The 9,569-nt window shown below is 33.5% G+C and overlaps 1 long non-coding RNA gene across 1 annotated transcript; it reads left to right on the top strand.

Moving 5' to 3' along the window:
- Positions 1 to 2,017: 2,017 nt before the first annotated feature.
- LOC145005537 (uncharacterized) lies at positions 2,018 to 2,767 on the top strand. Its single transcript, XR_013662598.1, has 2 exons — positions 2,018 to 2,359; positions 2,513 to 2,767. It is a non-coding gene; the product is annotated as an uncharacterized LOC145005537 (long non-coding RNA).
- The last annotated feature ends 6,802 nt before the right edge of the window (positions 2,768 to 9,569 follow it).

Below are 9,569 nucleotides of genomic sequence, written 5' to 3'. Positions count from 1 at the left end.
ATGCACCAATAAGAATTTAGTATTACTTATAACTCGTTTTTATGGAAACCAATTAAATTCGTCATTAATGCCAACAATAATATTCTTTCAAAATGAATTCATATTTAGAAGAATGAGAGTGTAATCCAATAGAATGAGAGTGTATTCTAGTTGAATACACTCTCGTTCTTCATATTCTATGCAATTTTATTGTATTTTAAGTGAGTGAGTCCTGAAACAAAATATGAATTCATATATAAAAACCTAGATGCAAATTCATTCTGAAATAATATTATTGCTAACATTAATGACGAATTTAATTAGTTTCTATAAAAAGAGAATTATAATTATGGATATCATTTAATATACATATAATTATGGAAATCATTTAATATCTATATTTATTTAATTAAATAATTATTTAATTTACTAAATTTTTATTGGTGCATTCTAGCACACAATAAATGTAAAAAAAACAAAATAATCTAACCCTATATAGAGGTAGGTTCAAATGTTTTCCATATCTATTGTGTGCTATAATTCACCAATATAAATTTAATTAATTATATGTATATTAAATGCTATCCATACTTATAACTCGTTTTTATGGTAACCAATTAAATTTGTCATTAATATTAATAATAATATTCTTTTAGAATGAATTCATATTTAGAAGAATGAGAGTGTATTCTAGTAGAATACACTCTCGTTCTTCATATTATATGCAATTTTATTGTATTTTAAGTGAGTGGGCACTGAAACAAAATATAAACTCATATATAAAAACCTAGATGCAAATTGAAAGAATGTTATTGCTAACATTAATGACGAATTCAATTAGTTTCTATAAAAAGAGAATTATAATTATGGATATTATTTAATATACATATAATTATGGAAATCATTTAATATTTATATATATTTAATTAAATAATTATTTAATTTACTAAATTTCTATTGGTGCATTGTAGCACACAATAAATGTAAAAAACAAAAATAACCTAGCCCTATATATATATATATATATATATATATATATATAAATTTTAATTTTAATTCATATAATTCATTGAAAGTAATATATAAATAAACCTAAATGTCACCTAGACTAAACTTAATAAAATAGAATTTTTTAGGTACCATCTAAGCGCACTGCAAGGGATATTTTTTAGGGTTGAGCTATAAATATCCTCTTTAACCATATTTATCCTCCTAAAATCAGTTAAATCAAAATTTTAACATTTGATTTGATATATATATATATATATATATATATATATATATATATATATAATTGTATATTTAACTTAGATAATGTTTTTAATCCGTATAACGCACCATACAATTGTAATAACGTATCAATTATTATCCATAATTAATATGAACAAAATTTGCTTTTGTTCCGATTTTATATTGTCGTTCGAATTTCTAATATCCAGTTTATAAAATGTTGTTTGAAATTTATAATAATAATAACAATAATAATACTAATATTAAATATAAAAATATTTAAAAACCAATTTTATATGGCCGTTCGAATTTATAATTTCATCCGAATATTAAAATGTTATGTGAAATTTATAATAATAATAATAATAATAATATAAATTAAAAAAAAAATTAAAAACGATAAAAAACAAAACAGAAAAAAAAACCAAAAACCAAAAATCAAAAATCAAAATCACATGGTGGAATTGGAAAAGAAAGGAGACATTTGTAGAAAACATTTTTATTAGAATAAAATTAAAGACGATAGAATGTATAGAATGTGTATGGATAGAACTCAACTAAACAATAATGAGATAGAATGATGAACAAAGTATTTAAACATATTTAATGAATATGGAGATCAATGATTTTGGATTTCGTGACTATAAATTGCATTTTTTTTTTAAAATATAACTTATGTAACTTCAATATATTATAGGAAAAAGGTTATAAAAGAATATAACAAATGAAATTACCCTATTCTCACGACTTTTATATACTTGCAAATACTAGATAAATGGACTCAATTTCAATATTGTCACTAGTCTTTTGTCAGCCATGTAATGTAAAGAAAGTTGTTGAATTACAATGTTGATGTTACAATCATCTATGCATGTAGTACAACCACCTAGGCATGATACATATACCACCACACTGCCACATCAAAGCAAACACATTGCAAAATGCTGACCACACACAAAAGTGTCATCTCAACCACCCTTTATTCTTCCTTCTGTGTGAAGGTGAAGGCGAAGAAGAACATCAATGGAAAACCAAGAATTTCAATGGCAAAAAAGGATAACTTTTCTCAAAAGTCAACGCTCAATTCTTCATTGAAGATTGTTTCTCAAGCGGCTGTTGCTGTTCTTGGATTGGGATTCATTGATGCTGGGTAATTAATCTATCTTTTTTTTTTCTCCTTACCTTCGTTTAAGACTGCAAACGTGTTATATATATATATATATATATATATATATATATATATATATATATATATATATATATATATATATATATATATATATAATCTTGTTGAAAATTTCAGGTATAGTGGAGACTGGTCAAGAATTGGAGTCATCTCAAAAGAAACCGAAGATTTACTCAAATTAGTAGCTTTTCTTGTAATTCCTTTGTGTTTTTTCATCATATTTTCCATCTCCAAGGCACGTGAGGAATGAGTTTGGGATTAATTTTTCGAATTATAATAAGCTACCAAATATTTATATTCTATTATGACGATTGTAAGTGGTAAATTAAACGGGTTGAGGGGTTGGACTGAATGCCTTGATCCATTCATTAATCAACGCTAGCTATAAACTATTTATATACAAGATGTTTCCTAACATGCGATATATAGCTCGAGTCCTAAGCAACTACAAATACAATTATTTAATAATTACTTAAGATAATGATTAATAGTTTCCGTAGTCTTAGCTGGAGGACCTCAAACGCTTAGACTATCCTGGAAATCGTTAAAAAGAAAACAAGGTAATACTTTTGTAAAGATATCAACAAGTTGATATCACGACGATGTAAGACCCATAATTCTTCAAAAGCCACTTTTTCCCGAACAAAATTAATATATCTAAATAACACTTACATTGTCACAATAGATAATGATGCAGTGGTGAGTGTGCAGTGTAGCTCAAGAAGAAGATTGTGTAACCTACATCTGTGCAACCTCGAGATACTAGTTCAGGAATTAATTATGATAAAATAGGTTGTCACTTGGAGGACCAGTAAATAAGGTTGTCTCACAAAAGAAAACACAATAACCAAATGTAGAACGTGGGTATCTAGACATCCCCCGTTATCATCATCTATATATATGAAACGACGCAGATAGATTATGACTTTGAAAGATGAAGCTGAAAAGAGTTGGTACTTTGTAAGCACCGAATTATATGCTTCAACACATTCGTGCATGTGTAAAAAAACTTTTGTTTGAATTGTTAGAAAATAACCTATTAATGTGATCATCAAATTATTTTGTAATCTTTTTATGCTTTTAAACTTATATAGATGGACACGATTTTTTTTTTTAATTAAAGGAGTAAATATGTGTGATTCTATAACTTTTTCATAAGGTATAATTTTTTTTTTTTAGAAACGACAAAATTATATTAACCACTGCCAAAAAAGAAAAGGCAGGGAAAGCAAAAAAATTACAAAATGTTAAAAGGGCAACAAATTCAATTTGCTCAATTACAGTTTCCAAAATTACCTCTATGTTTAACAAAACTATACACGATAGTGATCACATTATCCACCAAAGAACAGAGGGAAAAGCGAAACTGTATGAAAATTATGTCGTTCCTGGTCAATCCTTGTGCACCACAAGAGGCCATAGCAAATAGCAAGAAATATCTTTCTCTTCTAGGGACAATGTCCCTAGTTAGCCGCGAAGTCAATGAAATTAGACACTATTGGAAAAGCTTGCACCGATAAACCACACCACTTGAAAATCCAAGCAAAAACATCACTGATGGCGGGGCAACAAAACAATGTATGATCTGTCTCCTTGAGGTCCAACCGGTAAAACGGGCAAGCGAGATTTACAACCAGAACACCTCTACGAACAAGAGCCAATGTTGTGGGGATACGACCCATACATGCACGCCAAACGAAGCAAACAACTTTTAGAGGTATAAGTTTAATCCAAACGGGTATCGATGAGTCTTCTAAGAAGACATACCAAACAGGTATCGATGAGTCTTCTAAGAAGACATACAATGTAATTGATAAATTAAACAAACAATTGTGAAATCGAATCTAAATTGCTTTCATCTCATCCAACATAAATTATTTCTCTCCATATAAACACCATGATCTTATGTGTGCTACCCATCCATCAAATTGATTGATAAAACATCATTATGGGAAGTGAAAAAGAATCATGGAATTGTTATATTCCAAATCAGTTGATATCATCTTCTCCAAGTAAATGTTTTTCATTTAGTTTAAGATTTATAAAGTATATGTTGAATTGATCATGTGATTATGCCTATAAATTCAACGAATGGTATAAAAGCATGGTTTAATTTAAGTTATTGTTATCTATGTTTTATTTGGTGTTTTATACATGATAATCAATGCTTCACTAAAATTTTGATGCCCTAATTTTTGGAATTTGATTACGACAATAAAAGGATTTTAAAATTATATTGATGATAAAACATAGTCACACACTCGGGAACAAAATATGTATAGCAACCTTCATCACCTCTTCTTTTAATATTTTTAGAAGATCAATCAAGGATAAACCTTAATTATTTAATCTATTTTAATAAATAAACGTTTTTTCGCCACATATCACATTTTCATTCAATTTGTCAAATGTTATTTTGTAGTTATTTTGAATTAATTTCTTTTCCACATGTCACTTTATGAGTTTTTCTATTTTAATAAATTTCATATAATACTTTAATGTATAATTACAATAAATATAGTAATAAATGAATATAAATTTTCAAAATTCTCAAATTAAAGCTCACTAGTTTATTTTGTTTATTTATTTAAATTTAAAAGATAAAACAAAAAATCAACTTTTAGTAATTCATTATTTTTCTTATCTACTATAATAAATGAATAGTTTTGTTGTCACTTTTCACCCTCTTATTTAATCTGTCAAATGCCATACTAGAATACACGGCATATCTCTAAAATATTCTAGTGCTTGTGTCTATTTAGTTATTCAACCTAAAATATACTAGATACACATCGTATCATCATCACTTAACAATCAATGTTTAAGTCTAGAATTTCTCAAAATTCCTAATTCACTTAAATTAATTCTATAAATTTTTTTGAAGTAACTTAATATTTTAGAATACTAGGGTTTATCACTACCCAATACTCTACTTAAATCTTTCATATGGTTTGTATTCATATACTCCTAATGAATCCGTTCATATATTGAACTTTCGACGGTTTAAGTCTAAAATACTAGTACGAGGTATTTAGTTCACTTAAACTAGTGCTCTGTTACCATGACTGAAAGTTCAATATATGAACGGATTCATTAGGAGTATATGAATAATGGATGCTTATTACCTGCAGTTGTTAAATACTGAGAGGGGTAAGCGGTGCCGCTTAGTGTAGTGGCGGACGCAGAACATTTTCGTAGGGGTGACACTAAAAAAATTTCCAAATAAATCTATATTAGTAGTGTCACTCGTGTTTTAAACCGGTGCACCCAATAGAAAAAACATTAAAAAAACATTAATTTTTTTTACACTACGTGCCGGCGTCGGAGCATTGGCCTAGGACCCCTGGGGCACCACTAAGGTCCGCCACTGACTTAGTGAGTTCAATAATAGATATAATACAACGTTATGACATATATATATACTTCAATATGGCGGAAGCAAAGAGGAACAAGGATCAACAAAGGATATGTGAATCATGTGATAAGCATTCCATATCAATCGATGATTTGATTCAAAGACACACAATCGATGAGACATAACAATTTCAATACTTGATAAATCAATAAAGTGTAACGTCCCAAAAATCCGTACCAAATTTTTTTCTTTAAATCATTATCAAAGCCATATTAAAAAAAAAACGTATCATAAGTCATAACATAAACTCAGAGTATTAATTCCAAAACATATTTTATTATCAGAGTAAAACATCCCACGCTGACTAAGCAATGGTGTGTGCCATGCGATCACCCCGAGCTCTTCCCTCCGCTACCGGAAGTACCTGAAATAAAAACTGAAATCCGTAAGCACGAAGCTTAGTGAGTTCCCCAACCTACCACATACCCTACACAAACACATACATCATATACTCGGCCTCACCCCCTACCTCGGGCCCCGCCACTCCAGGCCCCGCCTGGCTTCGAGCCCCGCTCAGATACATATCTGTTTCTTTTAGGCCTCGCATGTCTCTTGGGCCCGCCCGTTAACCACATATAGTACAAAATAGCATATAACACATAACTGAACATACCCTACTACATTCTTGTCCTTAGGCCTCGCCCCTGTCCTGTCACTAGTGAGTCATGGAACCCCGTCCAAGCTCCTATGGTAAGTGAGATACGGGGCCACACCCACACTCACTCTATGCCTATCTTGGGCCTCGCCCATGCTCTGCTACTAATGAGATACGGAACACTGTCCATACTCTGCTATTAGTGAGATACGAAACCTCGCCTACACTCACCTTCCTACCAGGCACATACATGGATCACACAGACACAAGTATACTCTATCATGCAAACCATTCCTTGGGCACCCGCCCGACACCGAACATTGGTCTGGAATATCATACTAGCAAACAATGCCTAGGGCTAACCCCCGAGTCTTCCTACTCATAACTACATGGGCCGGCATTGTGGCCATAGACCCATTCACACAAAGGGAAACTCACCTGCACTGCTGAACTTGCTGATAATCCCTCTTGCTGCTGACCGAAAATTCTCAGAACCGCTGCTCCACTAGCTCCCCGAGCTACCGATATCAATACATATATCACTTAGTTCCAACTGAACTCTGGAATCCAAACTAAGTCAACTCTGGTCAAAGTCAATCTTTCTAGCTGAGTCTACTCGCCGAGTTAGTCCTTTGACTCGTCGAGTGCATATACTCAGAAATCTCATAATGCGACCCAACTCATCGAGTCAGCCCAAGACTCGTCGAGTTCAATGATCTCTGAGTCCCATCCTGTACAACTCACTAGGTCACCATTCAACTCACTGATCTGAGCCTTAACCAGAAGGAGTTAGTGTTTCGCGACCTGACTTGCCGAGTCCAAGAACAGACTCGCCGAGTCCATGACAATCTTCAACAGACTTGCTGAGTTGTTCTTCCAACTCGTCGAGTTCATCCCCATCTTCATGCAACTCGCCGAGTCCCTTCAGTTCTTAATCCATACATTGGCTTTTCGAGCCATGCAGGGGCTCCAACTCATAGATCCATCCTTCCCAAGTCTATTCCTCATGTAAAGTTGCAAATTTTACGTGAAACCAAAGAGATATGGGCTTAAAACACTCTAGGGTTAGGGTTTGTGACCAAGGGGCTTCACCAACAACTTACTGGCATAAACATAATGGCTTTCTGGATCCTTAATAGCCTAGATCTGAGGTAGCAACCTCAGATCTACTCCAAACTCGAAATAAACCTCCTCCATACTCAAAATGCCCAAATCTCAACCATAAGATAGATCTAAATGTAATAAGGTCAGCTTATTACCTCAAAGGATCTGAAAAGTCACACCAACTATGTATCCAAGTCTTCCTCTTGCACCACCATGAACCTCCTTCTCTTCTAAGCTTCAAATCACTTCACCAAGGCTACATCTTGCTCAAAATGGATATGGTGGCTAGGGTTCAGTATTATGGGTGAGAGAGACTATATATGAACCTCAGGGAAGAGAATGAGACATTTAAATAGGGCACCAAGTCCCGAACTTAGGGTTTACCAATCCAGACCGGACTCGCCGAGTCCACTTTCTGACTCGTCGAGTCGGTCACTTACTCTTCGACCCGGATCCCGCTCGGACTTGTTGAGTTCCACCCTGGACTCGACGAGTTGACCCCTTTAACCTAGGGTTTTTCCTTTCCTTTGTTGGTCTTTCTGATTATGGGTGTTACATAAAGCTTCCATCCAATTGGCACATAAGACATATACTTTCTGATTAAACCTTTTGGTAGATTTCAGGCTTTTAGCCCTATCTTACCTTTTGCCAATGTCATAGGGATAGAACTCATTCTCTTACGAGACATGCTCTACATGGTCAGAGGCTACATACCAATGCCACTGTGAATCTAAGTCCTTCCACTGATCACATGGTCAAAGGTACAACTTTGCTACCATAATAGCACGAAATAATAACACGGGATAATAACACGAAAGAGCACATAACACATATAACACATAACATACAATAGTTCCTATATATTGAACTCACCGTGAAATAATCGAATGATAAATATTGATTTGGGCAACACTACGTTTCTATATATGACTTTCTTTGAAGAAATCAGAGATTTTAGTTGAAAACCGGGCCTTACTCGGGCAGAGTTTTGACTAGAAAGATGATTTTCTTAGGAACTTCGGGCTTCGGGACTTGCTTCGGGTGTCGGGGATGATACTAGGACTTTGTGGGTTAAAAGTAGGCTAGATAGGGGTTTTAGAGTGAAAGAGATTGAAAAATGGCAACCAAAATACGGCCAGCCTCGCATCCCTTATATAGGGTTCGAAGCACTTTACTAGGCGGTGCGTATGAGATACGCGTCTGGTTCTCCGAAGAAAGGGCATGTGGATCAGACGTGTCTGTTATATGGCTATCATGCGAAGACGGGCGACATGGTAAATCCAAGGCCCTGCCACGCGAATGCAGGGCGTAAGCCTCTACGCGAGGCGTACCTCCTCAAACTAGTCTTGATATTTGGGCCATAAGCTTCAAAAATTCGTAGCTGTCGCAGACAAGCTCCGTTTTTGACGTTCTTTATATCCATGCGTAGGTGAGATTATACTCTACAACTTTCATGTAGACTTCTTTGGCTAATTTTGAATTTATTTTTAAAGTTATATTTTTAACAGGTCGGGACAAGATAAGTCCGTTAAAAATTCATAACTTCTTCATCCAGCGTCCGTTTTCGTTAGTCTTTGTATCCTTGTACTACTATTGACGAGACCTTCGATTCTTCTTTAGGTTGTGTTGAATAAAAATCACTTGATGTTTATTTTGAGTTTTTAGCTGTATATTGATATATCGAATCTTAGAAAAATCACAACTTCCTCATACGAAGTCAGATTTGGACGTTCTTTTTATGAAAAATCTCAGTTTAACAAATACTACGACTTTCATTTAGATCATACAGTCTATAAAGTAGTTTATCGATGTCACAACTAGAAATTTTTGGTGCCTTGTAACTACAACACTTATGTCAATTATGAATCAAAAACATGAACGCATGCATGATGCTTACTCTATGACAACAAAATTTCAACCAAACACTTCATACATGCACTACAAATAGTCAACAAATAATTGGAAACCCTAGAAGTCCTTGTTTAAGTCCATTTTGGACAAGGACTTCCTTATTGGGCCCAATGGACCAATAAGCTTCCAATTGGAATATCATGGGCTTA

Source organism: Lactuca saligna, chromosome 7 (genome assembly GCF_052625555.1).
Source record: "Lactuca saligna cultivar CGN05327 chromosome 7, ASM5262555v1, whole genome shotgun sequence".
NCBI lineage: Eukaryota > Viridiplantae > Streptophyta > Magnoliopsida > Asterales > Asteraceae > Lactuca > Lactuca saligna.
Note: the sequence above shows the minus strand (reverse complement) of the source record. Positions and strands in the feature narration are given on the sequence as shown.